The 18,084-nt window shown below is 35.7% G+C and overlaps 1 protein-coding gene across 1 annotated transcript in view; it reads left to right on the top strand.

The window, feature by feature from the left end:
• LOC150095741 (putative ATP-dependent DNA helicase HFM1) overlaps positions 1–18,084 on the top strand; it is a 178,899-nt gene that overhangs the window by 101,633 nt on the left and 59,182 nt on the right. The gene's annotated exons all lie outside the window — the stretch shown is intronic.

Below are 18,084 nucleotides of genomic sequence, written 5' to 3'. Positions count from 1 at the left end.
ACTTACCTGCCCATTCACAAAATTTATTCCGGTTTTCCTGTTAAGACTATAACATCTGTTTGATCCTTCATGGTTCTCTACAATTTTGTATCATATGCAAACAGTTGCACATCACCAGTTAAACCCATCCCAATATCATTAATATACAAGTTGAACAATGATGGTCCCTGCAGAACACCACTAGTGACGTTCATCTTTTAGGATACTGCACCCCATACATGACTTTCTGATACCTCTGACAGCCAATCACTGATCCAACTTACAAGTCTCTTATCCATTCCATTCTGTTTAAATTTATTCAAAAGCTTATTGTGTGGTAGGCTATCAGAAGTTTTTGCAAAATCTCAGTATACCACTTTGTATGCATCTCTCTTGTTCAATATATTGTAAGGAGAGAATAATTAGAATATGAGAGGAGACTAACACTGCAATCCAAGGAGAATCTCGTGAAGTTTATTCACTATATGGTGAGTAGGAGGAAAGTGATTGTGGATGGATTACCATCCAATGCAGATGACATAGTTGAGCTATTTAATGATCACTTTATTAGTGTTCCATCCTGGTACAACAGGCTTTATTCCTAGAAGGATAATGAGTGGTTAAGTGTCAGAAGTGAATGAAGAGAATATATGCTAAATCTCAGTATGGCAGGAGGACTAGATGGAATTTCACTAAACACAAAAATGTGCTGTGGAACTGACCATTAGACAGCCATTAACTTAGCTTTTTAACAGAAGTATTGCATAAATGTGACAGGTTCCTGGAGAGTAGAAGGAGGGTAAGATAGTGCCATTGCATAAAGGTTGTAGAATTGAGATATCAAATTATAGTCTTGTTTGTATTTCTCTGTAGTAATTCAGATTTTGGAGAAATTTGTAAGAACTCATATTCAAAATTGAGTAGATGAGACAATATTATTTATGCAGGCCATCATGGATTTGTTAAAGTTGTTCCTGTTTCAGTAACCTGGTTATGTTTCACAATAGAAGAACATGGGCAGTGGGTAAAAGTAAGGCATACACTGCTTTTTTTGGATTTTGCAAAGGCATTTGACAGGATGCCACATGGTAAGTTGGTTTGTAACTTGAAACATATGGGTTTGAATATCAGGTTAGGTGGATTGGATTGATAACTGGTTTTATGATAGATATCAGACTTGTCTGTGGGGAAGCAGTATCAGGGAGTAGGGGGAGGGTTAGATTTCCTCAGGGTTCAGTACTGGATCCATTGCCATTCAATCTTTATGTCAATAATATTCTCATGGGAGACATTCAGTTGTTTGAAGATGATGTGAAGCTTGGGGGGGGGTATTTGTACTTGTGCTAATGTCTTAACTCATCAAGATTTGAATTAGCTTGAAAGGTGGATAAATGAATAGGGGTAACAGTTTAATGAAACTAAATGGAAGGTTCTGAAATTTGTTATACACAAATGGGATGCTTCATACTCACTTGATTGACTTATACCAGAAAAAGTGGCAGGAACAAGAGATCTTGGGATGAATGTGGATAGAAATTTGAAGTTCAGAAAACATATTTCAATGGTCGAGAAAACATATCATAGAATTGCTGCAATATTGAGGAGAGCATTTGTGATTTTGTGAATGTCAAGATAATAATTTATCTGGAACTAGGGGAGGGCGAACCTGAACTCACTACTCCCCTAAAAATGATTTAAGATTAGATTTCATCTCTCGTGCGAAATATCTTCCACATTTCAAAGAGTTGATTTTTTTTCCAACATTTTCCGATTACACAGCATAAATTGTACACAAAAATATGACAATATATTTAGAGAATAATATGTGTGTGCAACAAAAAAGTGCATAAGTCGAATTCGTGTAACTTGGGATATAATTTTGCATGTAATTTATATACACAAACATACAAAGTTAATTGTTAATTGTTAATAGTTAATTGGAACCAAAAGTTTACAAAAACACCTATATTTTTTAAGAAATATAATCATAATTGTAGTTTTTCATACATGAAAAAAAAGTTATTTTGATGTCGATGGTTTTATAAAATCTAATAGATTCGTCTGACAGCATAATGTCTTTTTCTTGTCATGCAAAATTTCTTCATAGCAAGCTAATGATTTTTCTATTCCTTGCCTTGTGGCTACAATTCATTCCTCGTTAGAATCTATGTCCTCCAAAATCTGTAAACCTTTCTTTTATGATTGTTCTTACTGTGGATTCCTGTAGATCGAACTTCTTTGCTAGCTCACAAATTTTCATTCTGCCTTCAAAATCCTTAATAATGTTGGTTTTGTTTCCAAAGTCAATGTTTTTCTTTTCTTGCTAGCTGTAGAAGAATCGGACTTGCTTCTTTTGGACAACATTATTATTTTTTATGTGATTAAATTTTTATCAAGAAAATAACATTAAACAATCGCAAGATTTGTAGACTATAAAAATCGTGTATGAATGGGGACTGCGCAAAACACGTCAGTGCTTGTTCACAGCATGTGCGACACTGGCGAATGCGGCCGGTGCCAGAAAGATACGACTAGTGGTGAGGCGTGAAGCGGTACAGGAATCCGTACGTATAAGAAACCGTGTAACTCTGGATTCACGTAAGTTGGGGTATGACTGTATATACTACTCATATGTACATGTGGAATAAGAACAATGCAGTTCAGTAATTCAAAAAATGATAATAGTATACAAAGATATTGACAATATATACAGAGAATAATATATATATTTATATTACACATATATTCACGTGCAATAAGAACAATGCAGTTCATTAATTACTTGAATATTTTGTATTGGTTAATTTCTTTTGGTATAAATTGGTTAATTACTTTTTATACAGTTATTCTAAAACGAGTTTTCAATATTCCTATAAAAATTTAGGTACTGTCTAATCAGATTTCTCTAGGTGTTCATGTTGTTTTCCTTTTGTATTAAGAGCAGTAAGCTATTGAAGATTTTTGGAGCCAAATTATCATTCCGTTGTATAAGTCTCTGATCAGACCACACTTAGACTATTGTTCTCAGAGTTGATCCCCAGGATTTGAAGGGGATAAATTAACTGTGGAAAGGGTACAAAGACGGATGACAAAGATGGTTTCAGGACTGTACAATTTTGGTTATGAGGATCGGCTGAGAGAATGTGGACTGCAGAGTTTGGTGGATAGAAGAAGGAGAGGTGATATGATTGAGATTTTTAAACTGTTGAGAGGTGGTTACACGGTTGATACTGGGGAGTTCTTTCACTTGGTTGAACAGCGGGAAGGAGTGATGACAAGAGGCCATCCCTGGAAGTTACAAAAGGAAACTGTGAGCAAGAGGGTGAGGAGTAGTTTCTTTGGATGGAGGGTGGTTGAACCATGGAATACATTGCCTGATGGAGTGGTGAGAGCGAGAACAGTCAATGAGTTTAAGGAGTGGTATGATAGACTTTGTGTTTCTTAGGGGGGGGACCTCCCCTCGATGAGTCTTGACTTGACAGACTTTATGTTCTTAGGAAGGACCTCCCATGATGAGTCTTTTGACTCCATGGAGGCCTGAATAATAATAATAAAATAGATATAGTGTTTGTATATTATTTCATTTTGCGCTTTAGTGATAAAATATTTTAAGCCCGATTTTCTTCAGAAGTAAGTATCTTTTCTGAATACTTACGTATTGGTTATCAGTCTTTAGGAAAAGCAGCATCCTGTAAATATATAGTTGTCTAAGTGGAAGGATATTTAATACAGTGTACCATATTTAGAATTCACTATAGTGTCTCTATATTTAATGTTGGTTAAAATGCATATTAATTTATTTTGTAAAGAGATTAATGATGTCAGTGTGTTGTGATATGTTCCTTCCTAGCTTAGTATACCATACTGTGTAATAGTTTGTATCCATGTGAAATATAATGTTCTTAACATTGTCAGAGTTAAGAATCTCTTTAAGAGGAAGACTTGAGATAGCCTAAATCTTACTTTGTTGCATTCTGTAATATGTGCTTTCCAGCTTAAGTTGCTGTCTATTTTTAATCCTAGGTAGGTTATAGTATTTACATTTTCAATCTCCATACAGTTAAAATTTTGGTTACTTTTACAGTTCCAGTTATGTAGGAATATATGGATGGAAAAATTAGTTTTACTATTATGAGTATTTTTGAGTTTAAAAATTATAAATTTTGTTTTTCCTGCATTGAGAGTGAGTTTGTTTACATGAAACCAATTTATCACTATTTGCAAATCTGTGTTCACCAATTCTGCATTTCATTTACAGAATTTGCAGTGAATATCACTGTGGTATCATCTGCAAAGGTGTTTACTTGATAACTGTAGGTCACAGAAGTTGTTGATGTAAATTATAAATAGTACTGGCCCGAGCACAGAACCTTGGGGTACACCACATTTATTCTGAACGCAATTGCTATAACTTTTGTTGATATTTACTGCTTGTAATCTAGACATTAAATAACTCTTAAATCAATCATGTGCACATCCTCTAATTCCTATATTCTTCAGTTTTTTTAATAAAATATCATGGGGGTACTGTGTCAAAAGCTTTCTGCAGGCCTAGAAAGACTGCTAAAATTAGTTTGTGTTTGGTCTTGTGATGAATCAGTCACGTTTGTGAAGTTCAGCATCACATTCTTAGCGTTTAGTTTCTTTCTAAACCCAAACTGGTTCTTAGAGAAGAAGTGTTTTTTTTTTTTCTAAAAAAGATACTAATCTATTTTTTACTAATTTTTCCAATATTTTGGAGAAAACTGGGAGCGGGGAGATTGGCCTGTAGTTTTTAATATAATTTTTGCATCCTTTTTTATATATTGGTATTACCACAGCTTTCTTAAATTCTGTTGGAAACACATCAGTCATCAGTGATAGATTGAAGATAGTCATCAAAGGAGCTATCAGATATTCCCGGCACTCCTGCACAATTCTGGCATTAATACTATCATGGCCCAGAGCAGAAGAGTTTTTAAGTTTCATTATGATATTTTTGATTTCATTCTCACAAGTAGAAAAAAGTACATTGAACTCTCATTTCTTTTAAGTCCACAATTTATGGATGGATTATTAGGACTGTTTACAAGTTTTTTGTTGTCCGTTACAAAGTAGTTATTAAATCTGTCTGCTAACGTTCTTTCACTGTTTAAATCTATATGATTATTGTCCTCATTACTAAGTCTTGGAAGTGTTGTTTCTTGGATATTTTTGCTCAGTATATTGTTTATGAATTTCCATTGTTTTTTGGCACTACCTTCAGAGTTCAAATGACATGTTCAAATAATTTCATTTGAACATTTCAAAAATTCATTACAGTAATACTCGTTTTTTCATTCTTTCAATTTTTGATTTACTTGGTTCCTATAATATATGAAGCTATTCTCATAGTATTCATTGTGAGGGTAGTTTTTGTTTTTTTTATACATCCTATCTCTGAGTTTTATACATTGTTTTATGTGTAGTTATCCATAGCTTCACTAGTTTCTACCTGTTTCCTTGGAGTGACAGTATTTTACTTTACTTTACCTAAAGTACCTTTAACTGTTTACTTTACCTAAAGTGCCATATGTTGTTTTACATATCCATTCCTTTGAGTTTGTTTAACAGCCTTTCATGTAGAATCCTGTCAGATGCCTTGACAAAATCCAGTGGTAATCATGGTAGATCTATTCCCCTTATCCTATTCTGCTGTCAGTCTGTTATAAAATGTGAGCTGATTTCTAGAGCAAGAACTATCTTTCACAAAACCATGTTGTTCTCTGTAGAGGATCTTAGTGCTGTCTGTCCACATTTGGATGTGATTCCAAACCATCTTCTCCAGTAACTTGATGACTATAATAAAGATACTGATACATTGTTAATGCATTGCAGCAGTCATCCACCTATATATAATGGAATGGAACAGGTAAAGTAAATGAGCTTGGACAATTATGGTTTAACTTATATATTACTGTTACTGGAGTTAGTGTAAAGGTGAAATCCAGTTATTTGCTGATGTATGATTATCTTTGCATAAATTCCATTCACTAAAAATTGTATATATGCTGAAACCTCAGTTGAACAAGTAGGTCAGGGACATTGCTAACTCTTGCAAATTACAACATTCTGTTCCAGTATTCTGAAAGTGAGTGTAAGGGGATACTTTTTTTATGGTGATTCTATAATGAGAGGAGTACTTCACAAAATCTTGTTTCCCAAGTGAAGGATATCAAGGAATGGTATTTTCTTGAAGTACCAGAGAAAGAAAAAAGATGGATCTTTTCAGTGTATAGAAAACCAATCACAACTGGAAGATTCTTACATGTTGATTCACATCACCATCCATTACAAAAGATAGGCATAAAAAAACATCACAAGACAGAGCCTATAACATATCCATTCATCAGGAAAAAAGGAACAAAGAACTACTTTAATTGAGGCATACACTTGCCCTCAATGTATGAACCGAAGATGATTCACCTTGATATGCCTCCAACAGCTCCTTTATAAACAGGATTTAAAAAATGTGATGATGATATAAGTTTGATGACTTGCATCATCAGGGATACAACACCAGACTCCATAAAGTCAAAAGACTCAAGGGGTACACACTGTTACACGCAGAGCCCATCAAACTGTGTTTTAAACTCATTCAATGTATCTGCATTCACCACAATGTCAGGCAATACATTCCACTCACCAACCACTCTCCATGCAAAGAACCTGCTCCTGATAACCCTGCTCCCACTTTCCTTATACAGCTTCCAGGAATGTCCCCTTGTATCTCCTTCCTCCATTCTATGAAAAATTTCTTCCATTAACCTGGTAACAACCCTTTCCCAACTTAAATGTCTCAATCACATCGCCTATCTTCCTCCCATTCAGAAGGCTTTGCAAACTGCATTTTCCAATTACTACAATTCCCAATTACCACCTTAGTCAGTATTCTGTGGCCCATTTCCAATATTATCTTCATCATCATGAAACCCCTGAGACCAAATATGTGCACAATAATCCATACGAAGTTTGGTCAAGGGATTATACAATGAAACCAGAACCTCCTTATTTTAGCACGTTAAGGTCTGCCACATCATTCCCATGATATGATGTGATGACTTCACTACTTATGCAATGTGACTTCCGAACTTCAGATCCTTGTCTACTACTACTCGAAGGTCTTCTCGACTTCCTCCAAATTTTTCCACCAAATGAATATTTTGCATTCCATTGTTGCCTATCAAATTTTATAACCATACACTTTGCAACATTGAACTAACATTCTTGTACTGTCTATGTTATACAGTCTATTCAAGTCCTCCTGGAAGGCCACAACATCTGATTGATTCCTCATCACTCTCCCCAGTATATGCATCTCTGTCTTTAATTTATAATTTAACCAAGTGAAAAACTTTCAACAATCCAAATTATTTTTGCTGTGTGAGGCAAAAATGTTACTAAATCCACGAATTTAGTAACAATATGAGAATCTGTATATAACTGAGGTAGCTATTTTGAATCTGATTATAGAGAAAGTGATCGAGTGGTTTAAACATGTGAGGTGGCAAGTCATGTGAGAGCTTTGACTAAGAAAGTACTAAGTCAAACTATAAGGTAGATGATTATGACAGACTGAGAAGGCATCTTTAACAACAGTGCCTTGGCATGAAAAACCGAGGGTAGAGAAAGCTATAGATGACTGCATCCCTCGGAATTAGGAGAATGAATCTCATGGAATTAAATGATTTAAATGAGTGCTTTCATGCTGCTCATGTTTTAGCAGAAACTACATAAAAAGAAAATGTTGTGGTTCCAATATCACAAGAAGAGTGATCATAATAAGGCTCAAAAGTGGTATTCTGATAAGGCCTGGAATGTAATGACTATGTTGGGAAAGACAATGTTGCAAGTTGACAGGACAGGGGAAAACAAAGAGAACTTATCTATGCAACAAATAAATGGAAGAATAACCTTATTGAATGCAGATGAATGTAAAATGCATTAGAAATGGCTGACTGTTATGTGTTCAGTTTAGTAAGGTATATTTAGGGGCAGGCTCTAATAGGTGTGCTTGGAATGGCTCTCTGGAAGCCAAGAAGAAAATGAATGAAAGAAGAGAGGGAAGACGAGTCAGAGACATTAAAGCTATTGCAAGTGATAGATTTGAATAGAGCAGCCAGCTTGGATAGGATTATTATTATCATACTTATTATTATTATTGCACAAACACATCCATGGATTCTTCTAAAACTCATCGTGGGAAACCAAAACTTCCACACAATATCTGTCATATCTTTCCTTGAAATCAATTGTGTGGACAGTTTAACAGACAAAACACTCACAACTTATTGTAGAAACCAATTCCATTCATTCCCCACTCCACAAGCAAAAATGTAGTACACTCAAAGAGTGTGTGCTTACCACACTCTTTCCCAGTTTCAAGATGACTCTTGTCCAGCCTATTCTAGCCAAGTGCTAATATTTCCTCTGCATTAATCCTATAAAATACTTCAACTTAAATATTTCTATCATATCCCCTCTTTTTTCTGCTTATTAACCAACATTTCCAACAGAAAATCTTCAATCTATCCTCATAGAGAGCATTCTACAGACCACTCATCATCTTGGTCACTGTCCTGGATTCTGTTCACCACTTCCTGATCCCTAAGAAACCGGTGACCAGAACTGAGCACAATAATCCAGATGGGCATGTATCGAATGATAACTCTCTTATCTCTGCTTGTTGGTGGGTTCAGTAATCAAGTAATCCTGTAAGCTACCCTGGCTACATCAACAATATGCCCTCTAAACTCTCCTACCACTCTTACCCCCAGTGGTGCACCCAGGGGGGGGGGCCCTTCATATACTATCATACACTTATCCATCCATTCCTGAATTCTCTTTTTGACCAACTTTTCCAGTACTTTTGCCATCACTCCTGATATACTGATTGGTTTATAATTTGCAACCACAGACATAGATATTCCTTTATAAAAAGGATTTATTTTGCCCTCCTTCCACTCCCTTGGAACATCATAAGAGCTAAGATTTAATTTTAACAGTTTAGGTAAAGGCATCACCAATTCCTTTTCATATCCCATGTAATCACAGCTGTATTTGTACTGAGATTCTGTAATATTTTAAGTATCTCTGATTCATCAACTTTTGTTCTCACATTAGTCCATTACCTGTGGTAGCAATATCCTCACTTGGATGATATATCCATACAAAGTGGTCATCCAGTAGCTCAACTATTTCACCTGTTTCTATAACTATTTCCACATGGACTTGTCTGCTAGAGGGCTGCAAGTTGTGCAGTCCTGGGAAGAGCTCTTGAAAGATAAGTGCTATTTTGAGTAATAATTGGCAATATTTCATGAATTTTAGGGTTGTACTAATTATTTTTGATGATGAAGTGTGTCTGCATGATTTTTGGTGTGATTTCTGCCTGATTTTTTAGTTGAAATTGCCTTTTTTAAGTATAACACAGTGACGGTCATGAAGTGAACCATGCAGGCATCGACCGGTGTGACTAGGTGAGCTCGGTGAAAATCAAGCGGCATTAATGACATAGACTTTTCAAAATTGATTCGATGTCATGTCCACCATACATATATATGGCACTCATGACATCGAATCATTTTTGAAAGCTGCATTATGTCATTAATGCCGCTTGATTTTCACTCCACTCACATAGTCACACCAGTCGATGCCTGCATGGTTCACCTCATGACCACTGCTGTGTTATACTTAAAAAAAAACAGGCAATTTCAACTAATAAATCAGGCAGAAATCACACCAAAAATCATGCAGACACACTTCGTTAGAATGTGATAAGAGATGTGCACTGTAAGAGATGTGATTGTGGAAGGAAAGAGAATGAATGAGAGAAAATACAAAATATGGATTTATTGGAAGTGGGATATATTATTAGACAACGAGGCAATGAATGCAAAACTAACTGAAAAGATAGAAGATGGTGCACATGAAAGAAATGGAAGTGAAACGAATGCTAGGGAGAGTAAGAATGAAGAAGTGAAAGTTAGTGGTAAGGGAGGGAAAGAAAGTATAAATGAGGAAACAGAAGTAAGGTGCAGCAGAACAAGAGTTAGTGAGACTGCGGGATTGACAGAGAGTCAAATTGTTGGAATGCAAGATTTGACAAAAAACAATTATCATCATCATCATCATCATCATCAAATTCCTGCCATGTACCCTCAAGGGGTGTACAGGATATGACAGTACTACATGAAAAAATTACATCATTACTAACTTCCTATCTACAATTTTCCTCCAAATCAGTCTGTTACTTGTCAAGACTCCAACATTATCAGATCTTATATTTCTATCGTCTAAGGAACTTTGTACCGTATCAATCCACCTATATCTTGGTCTTCCTCTGGGTCGTTTTCCTGCCAACCTGGCAGAGAACACTTGTTTTGCTAATCTTTCCTCTCCCATTCTATTTAAGTGACCATACCATCTGAGATTAGCTCTGCTAACGCATTCCTGGATGCTGACAATGTCAAGTTCTTTCCTAATATCCTCATTTTTAATATGATATTGCCATTGATGCCATCTGTTCACGCCTCTAATCTTTCTCAGGACTCTCATATCTGCGGTCTCTAGTCTTTGGTCAAGTGTTTTACTTCTGACCCAGCTCTCAGATCCATAAGTTAAAATTGGTTTGAAAACAGTCTTGTATACAGCTAATTTAGTGTTCCGACTAATTTCTTTCTTATTCCATATGAATTTATTCAATTGACTTCCCACGATACCAGCTTTGCTGATTCTGTTGTCTATTTCTATATTTAGTTTACCATCTTCAGTAAAAATTGTGCCTAAGTAGCTGAAATGTTTTACTTGTTCCACAGGTTCTCCATTCACAACACAGTTGATATTTTCAATGATTCTGCCTATTTTCATTGTCTTTGTCTTTTTATTGCTGACCTTCATACCATATCTATTACAACAGCTATTCAATTTAGTCAGAGAATCTTGCAGACTTGTAGCGGATTTATTTAGAAGTATAACATCATCCGCATAAATCAAAGAGCTGACATTAACATCTCCAGTTTTGATATCAGGTTTAATACCACATTCCTTCATAATGTGATCCATATAGATAATGAATAACAGAGGGGATAATGTACATCCTTGTCTCACACCAGATTTAACATTAAACCATCTTCCTGTACTTCCTTCAATTCTAACTGCTGACTCACAACTCAAATAAAGACTAAGTATTGCTTGATATAATGCCCCATTGACACCATATAACTGCAGCGTACTGAATAGCTTCTCTCTTGGCACCTTGTCATATGCCTTTTCCAAATCGACAAAACTTAAATACAGATCTTTGTTATATTCCCATGCTTTCTCGACTATTTGTCGTAGAGTGAAGATCTGATCCTGACAGCCTCTATTTGGCCTGAATCCAGCTTGTTCTTCACCAAGCTTTTCTTCCACAATTCTTCTCAACCGTTTCTCAAGTATACTTGCATAGATCTTGCCAGGAACACTCAGTAGGGAAATACCTCTGTAATTCTCACATTCAGTTTTATTTCCCTTTTTATATATGGGTACTATGAGAGCTCTACTCCAATCATCGGGAATTCGTCCCTCTGTCCAGGCTTTCTGAACTATGCAGTGCAGCCACTGTAAGACTCTTATACCACCATACTTCAGCATTTCTGGTCGAATATCATCTACTCCTGCTGCCTTTCCACATTTCAAGCCTTTGATGGCTTTTTCTACTTCAAGTATGGATATGTATTCCTGACTGCATGCCTGGTCAGTGTTTTTTATCACTGTGCTGTCATCACTGCTTGTTTCATTTAGCAGTTTTTCAAAGTAATTACTCCATACTTCAAGGATATCTTTTTCTCCTGTTTTCATTTCACCTTTATCATCTCTAATTCCTTTTACAGCACTCTTTCCTCCATTCCTAAGCTTCTTCAACAACCTCCAGAATATTTTGCCACCTTCTTGATATTTATTTTCTATATTCTTGCCAAAGTCCTCCCATGACTTTTGTTTAGCTAGTTTTACACACTGTTTAGCTTTCTTACATTTGTCTCTGTATTCTGTAAGAGTAAAAGCTGACTTATTTGCCAGGAACTTTTGATATGCTTTCTTCTTTTCCTTCACTGCCTCTTTAACTTCCTGTGTCCACCAGGGAGTTCTGATTTTTTTATCTTTGCACACAACCTCACCACATGCCTCTCTGGCAGAATCAGTCAATGTTTCCTTCAGAGTTTGCCACTGAATCTCCAATGTTTGATTCCTGTTCTCAAACTCTTTCATTTTTTCTTCAATAATCTTTGTGTATTTTAGTCTGCAGTTCACATCTGAGAGCTGCTCAACTTTTATTCGCTTTAAAACTTTCTTACATGTTATTCTTTTCAATATGAAATTCAATTTTATCCTGCTCAAGACTAAATAGTGATCGCTTCCAATTTCAAATCCTCTGTACACTCTGGTGTCCTGCACCAGGGAGAAAACATCACTATCGACAATAACATAGTCAATGAGACTTTTCTTATTCCTAGCCTCTTCTCTCCATGTGAATTTGTGCACATTTTTATGTTGGAACATGGTGTTAGTAATAACCAGTCCATGTCCTGAGCAGAAATCCAACAGATATTTGCCATTATTATTAGCTTTGCTCTTTTCTCCAAATTTTCCCAAAATATTTTTGTATGTCTCACAATCATTTCCTACTCTACTATTTAGATCCCCAACAAGGACCAACTTTTCCTTTTTCATTGTGTCAGTTGCTTTTTCTAAAGCCTCAAAAAATTCCTCCACTTCTACCTTAGTAGAACCTTCTGTGGGACCATAGGCACAAATAAGTCTCATTGTCCAGTTCCCCATTCTCATATTTGCCCACATTACTCTACTTGAGACTGACTGCCATTCAAGAAGATTAGCCTCGTATTTTGTGTTGAATACTATGGCTACTCCTTCTTTTCCTTGATTGTTATTGCCTGAATATAACATTTTGTATTTATTGCTCAGAAAGATCTCACCAATTTTGGTCTTTTTTGTTTCAGTCACCCCTATTATGTCGATCTGGTACTTATCTAATTCCTCAGCTAGCTCCATTTCTTTGCCATTCAGGCTTCTTACGTTGATAGTACCGATCTTTAACTCTGGTGATGTTGAGTTGGGGTTTGTTTTCAGATTTGTTCCAGTAGCTGACTTTTCGCTGTTTGCCCTGGTTCCCTGGCGAAAACAACGGGGGCCTTGTTTAACCGGGCGACGCCCCAGCCGGCATGAAATTTTGTCATGTTGTACCATCATTTTTTATTTTGGTTTAACCAATAAGAATACAATTTGGTCGGCTAAATCCCAAATTGCCAGCCCATCCTCGTTCGTTCAGTATCAAAGTAGATACCCAACAGGGTGCACCACGAGAAGGTGAGGATTGGACATTAGGTCAGAAGCCCTGGTCGGTTCTCCGCATTCCTTTAAAGGCTATGTGGAGGTCTCCTCTCAGTTATACAGCTTTGACCCTTAAGCACCCCAAAAAAAAAAAAACAATTATTGAAAATGAAAAATGAAATGAGGAATATGCAGAGTGATGTTAGATGTCTAATGGAAACTAATGAAAGTGTGTAACAGAATAGAATGAAAGAAAAAAGAGTAAAAGTGGTGATGAGAGATTCCAGGATAGCAGTATACAGAGATTCCATAGTAGAGGACTAGTTATTGACAGAGTTCATAAGATCTGCTATCCAGGAGGGAGAATGAGTAGGATAAATCATGACAAGAGAGTTAGTCATGAATGTGGGGATAAATGATTTAAGTGGACATAAAGAGGATGTGAGGGTGAATATCAACAAGCTATTAAGAAGAGTGAAAGATAACAGTGTGGTAGGAAAGGTTGTCATTCTGTTGCTGAGGTATGATGATGATGAGTTGTGATGGAGAGCCAAAATCATGAATGGTATGCTAGTGGAGTTGTGTGAGGAGAAGGGAGTACAGTTTGTGGATGTATGGCATGGGTTTGAGGGAGGAATGAAATTATACGGGTGTTGATAGGTTGCATTTGAATGGCTTTGGAGTGAGAACACTGGAGAAAGGGTTATGTTGCTGGATGGAATTGCAGTTTGTGGAAGTACAGTGTGTGTGTGTGTGTGATGCATGCAAGAAATCAGAAGAAAGAGATGAAGCAAAAAAATCAGGAGAGTGGTACTGAAGAGACAGAAGTGCTTGGCAGTGGAAACAGTAATAGCAGTGGCAGCTCGTGGTTTGAAATCATGGGGGTGCTGTAACTTTTGAAATATACATACACACTGTAAGTACAGTGTATACATGTTTGGATAAAATATCAAAATTATAAATAATCAAAAATATCAAAAAAAAAACCCTAAAAATTTAAAAAAATTTAACATGAAAAAATATTGTTTATTATTGATTAAATTATACAGTTTAGTATAATTCAAAATTAGTTAAAAATAAAATCCATTCTTCTTGTTTTGTTTCGAGCAAAAAGGTCAATAACTTTTTCCTTGATGTTTGTGTGACTGTTGAAGAATTTTTTTCTCCATTGAAATCAAGTGCATTTAACCTATCCTGATTCATAGTGCTCCTCAGAAATGTTTTTTATTCTCTTTAATGTTGAAAAACAGCATTCAGGCTCTGATGTAGTCATAGGAATTGTCAAGAGAGTTTTTATCAATACAGTAATTTCACTAAGAACACAATCTAAATTATTTTCTGTTATAAATTTTAACAAGCCAATTAATTTACAATAATCATGCATGTCGGGTCTACTGTAGAATACTCAAAATTAAGTTTCAAGTTTTTCTTTGTTGATCATGGGATATGCTTCAGTGGTCAATTTTATTTCTTCTGTAGGCAATTTATTCTTAAAATTAGCTAATTTATCCTTGTTAAATAAGTAAATAAAAAATAAATAAAATAAGTAAGATGGAGTAAACACGATAAGCTCTACGAACACTCTACTACTGGTGCAAACTGCATATAAACAACAGTGGAACTGTGTGACGGACAGTGCCACATTATGCTAATAGCTCGTATCTCACTATGACGTGCATATGCTTGCGCACGTAGCAATATGACACTGTGGTAAACACAGTGCTGCTAGCATCCGTCCTTCACCCTCCTAAGTGCTACAAGATGGATTTTTATTATTTTTTATACAAAATAAGAGAATTATACAGGATTGTTGATGATAAAATTAAATATTACAAGCAAATATAACTAAATTAATAAATATATTTATATATTGAAAAAAAAATTGGAGGTGCTGCAGTTCTGCAGTGCCTATGCACAAGCTTCCCCTGAGTAATAGTGTGAGAGATGAAGAAAGAATGGGAATAGAAGAGGAAGAGGAACAGGGAAACAGTGGAAGCTGGGTGGACAGGATGACATGGCATAGGGAGAGTGAATGTTGAAAGTGGCAGTGAATGTGTTCATGAAGATGGAATATATTGCAGTGTGGGTGGGGAAGTTAAGACTGGGCAGATATATGTGGTAAGTGGTGATAAAGGTGATTGGGGAGGTGTAGTGGGGAAATCACAACCAAACAGTGGTTTAGATAGGACTAGTTATACACCTAAAAATGAATTACTGTGTTTGTTTACAATTGAAGTATCATAAATAAGGGAAATGAAATGGTTTCTCTGAATGAGTTTATTCCCCCCAAAATCATTGGAATACGTGAAACATGGTTCAATGAAGATGATATTCTAACAAGAATAGAAATTGCAGAATATAGTATTTTTTGCAATGATAGAAAGGACAAGAAGGGAGAGGGGAGAGTGCTGCTGATGATAGCAGGGGATTTATGTCCACATAAGGTAGATAATGGAAGAGGGAAATAGTGGCAATGGTTATGAGGCAGTGTGGTCTAACATGGAAGTTGACAGGGAGATGTATTTAGTTGGATGTTGCTATAGGTCCAGAAATGTAGAGGGTGGTGATGAAGAAATGTATAAATAACTTGGATTAGCGAACAAAGGAAGGATAACTATTATGGTGAGTTTAATTATGGTGGTATAGATTGGAATGAAGAAATAGCATTTGGGAATAAGAAAATAAATTTCTTGAGTTCTGGAGAGATAACTATCTCAGGCACACGAGGATCGAGAGTTCTAGATCTGATCATTACATCAGAGGATGTAATTGTGAGGGGGGGGGGGGGTTCACACTTTCCTTCAGTTGGTGAAAGTGATCACCCAGGAAAGGATATATGTGGAATTATAAGGCTGGTGATTATGACAAGCTTAGGAGACAACTTAGAGCTATAGAATGGAATGAGGAGTTGAGCAGTAAGGAAATAAATGCTGCATGGAAACTGACAAACAAATACATAACAGAATCAATGTGTGAATATATTATGATGGCTAAAAGGCTGAATACGGTTGTCAATTTGGAAGAAGAAGAAGAAAAAAAAAAAGCTTGTGAGAAGCACAGAATGAAAAATGTTAATAATCAGGTCCACAAAGTGTACAAAAATCAGGCCAGGAGATAGACTGTTGGTAAGGGTAGCAAAAATGCAGTATGGGCAGAAATTAGCAAATCAGTTCTTCAGGATGTTTCATCCTTAGTGTGAAATCAGAAATAAAATGTAGAGAATGAAATGAGAGAAGGCTTAATGTTGAACAAGCAAGAAATATATGAGAAGATAAGTAAGCTAGATGTCAATAAGGCAATAGGACTTGATGATATATCAATGTTCCAGGGAGTTAGCATCAGCACTGGACCATCTGTTTAACAACAGTTTAACTTCAATACCTCTCCAATACCCTAACTACAACTCTTTACAGTTGTAGTTAAGGAATTGGTGGAGAGGGTGATGAGAGACAGAATACAAAAGTGGGTTAATAACAGTGGTATTCTTTGTTTGTCAGCATGGTTTTGTTAAAGGGAGGTTGTGTTGTACTCACTTGCTTATGTGCTATAACAAGTTGAAGAATGTAGATACCAAGAAATTATATACTTGGTTTAATCCATTATCCAAGTGTAAGCAAACAAAGTTTGCGCCTGAAGCATCTTTCAGGACTGGGGAAACTCGTGGCAAAGGTGGTAAACTTGCCTTAGTATCCCATAATGCACAGTGCATCTCCTTGTGGACATGTATAATGCTATGTTAAGTGAAGGGTCGCTACCCAGACTGGTTTCGACCTTTATTGAGATCTCATCAGTCTTCATTTTAAAAAATTTATGGAATTTACAACCGTGTTAAAAAACTTTTTTATTATCCCGACGTTTCGATCTTCACATCAAGATCATCTGGAGCATACATCAATATACAAGACAAGCTGAGTTACATTATTAACTGTAAGCTAAAGAAACAATGCTTTGATCACATATTCTACTGGCGAAAAAAAAAAAAAAAATAAAAATAAAAATAAAAATAAATTACAAATTACATCAAGCTTGTAATTTAATGTAATTTAATTTAAAATTTAATTTTTTTTTTTTTCACTAGAGATCATGCCAATAGAATAACGTGTGGTCAAAGCATTGTTTCTTTAGCTTACAATTAATAATGTAACTTAGCTTGTCTTGTATATTGATGTATGCTCCAGATGACGATCTTGATGTGAAGATCGAAATGTCGGGATAATAAAAAAGTTTTTTAATACGGTTGTAAATTCCATAAATTTTTAAAATGAATGCTGATCACTGTGTAACTCTAAAAGAAAAGATCTCATCAGTGGGAACCAGACTTGGTTTAATCCATTATCCAAGTATATAATTTCTTGGTATCTTTAAATTAATAATTTGGATTATTTTTTCTCCATGAGGCCTTTCCATCATGTACAGCTTAAGTTAGTTATTCCACAATAACTCTATCAATCCTATTTCCCTATCTTCCACGCTTTCTCTTCCATCCAGTATATATCCCCATAGTTGAAATTACCTGTAATGATAGCCTACTTGTATGCATAAGGCTTAATGTCTGCAGTTCACAATTCTCTTCAGATGAGCTTTGTATATAATAGTATCTAGTTGCGTATGTTCTGTTGACGTCTATCTTTCACCAACCTTAAATCCATTACATGTGTTACTTATTCTATCACCACCATCATTCAGAATCTCTACTCTACTTGGATTTAATCCCTTTGCAGTCATTAGCAGTACTCCCCAATCTTTCTCTATCTTACC

The sequence above is a fragment of the Typopeltis vanoorti genome, chromosome 20 (assembly GCF_054136105.1).
Source record: "Typopeltis vanoorti isolate ZY-2024b chromosome 20, IOZ_Tvanoo_1.0, whole genome shotgun sequence".
In the NCBI taxonomy this organism is placed as follows: domain Eukaryota; kingdom Metazoa; phylum Arthropoda; class Arachnida; order Uropygi; family Thelyphonidae; genus Typopeltis; species Typopeltis vanoorti.
The sequence above is the reverse complement of the archived record's forward strand: the minus strand, read 5'-3'. Positions and strand labels throughout refer to the sequence as shown.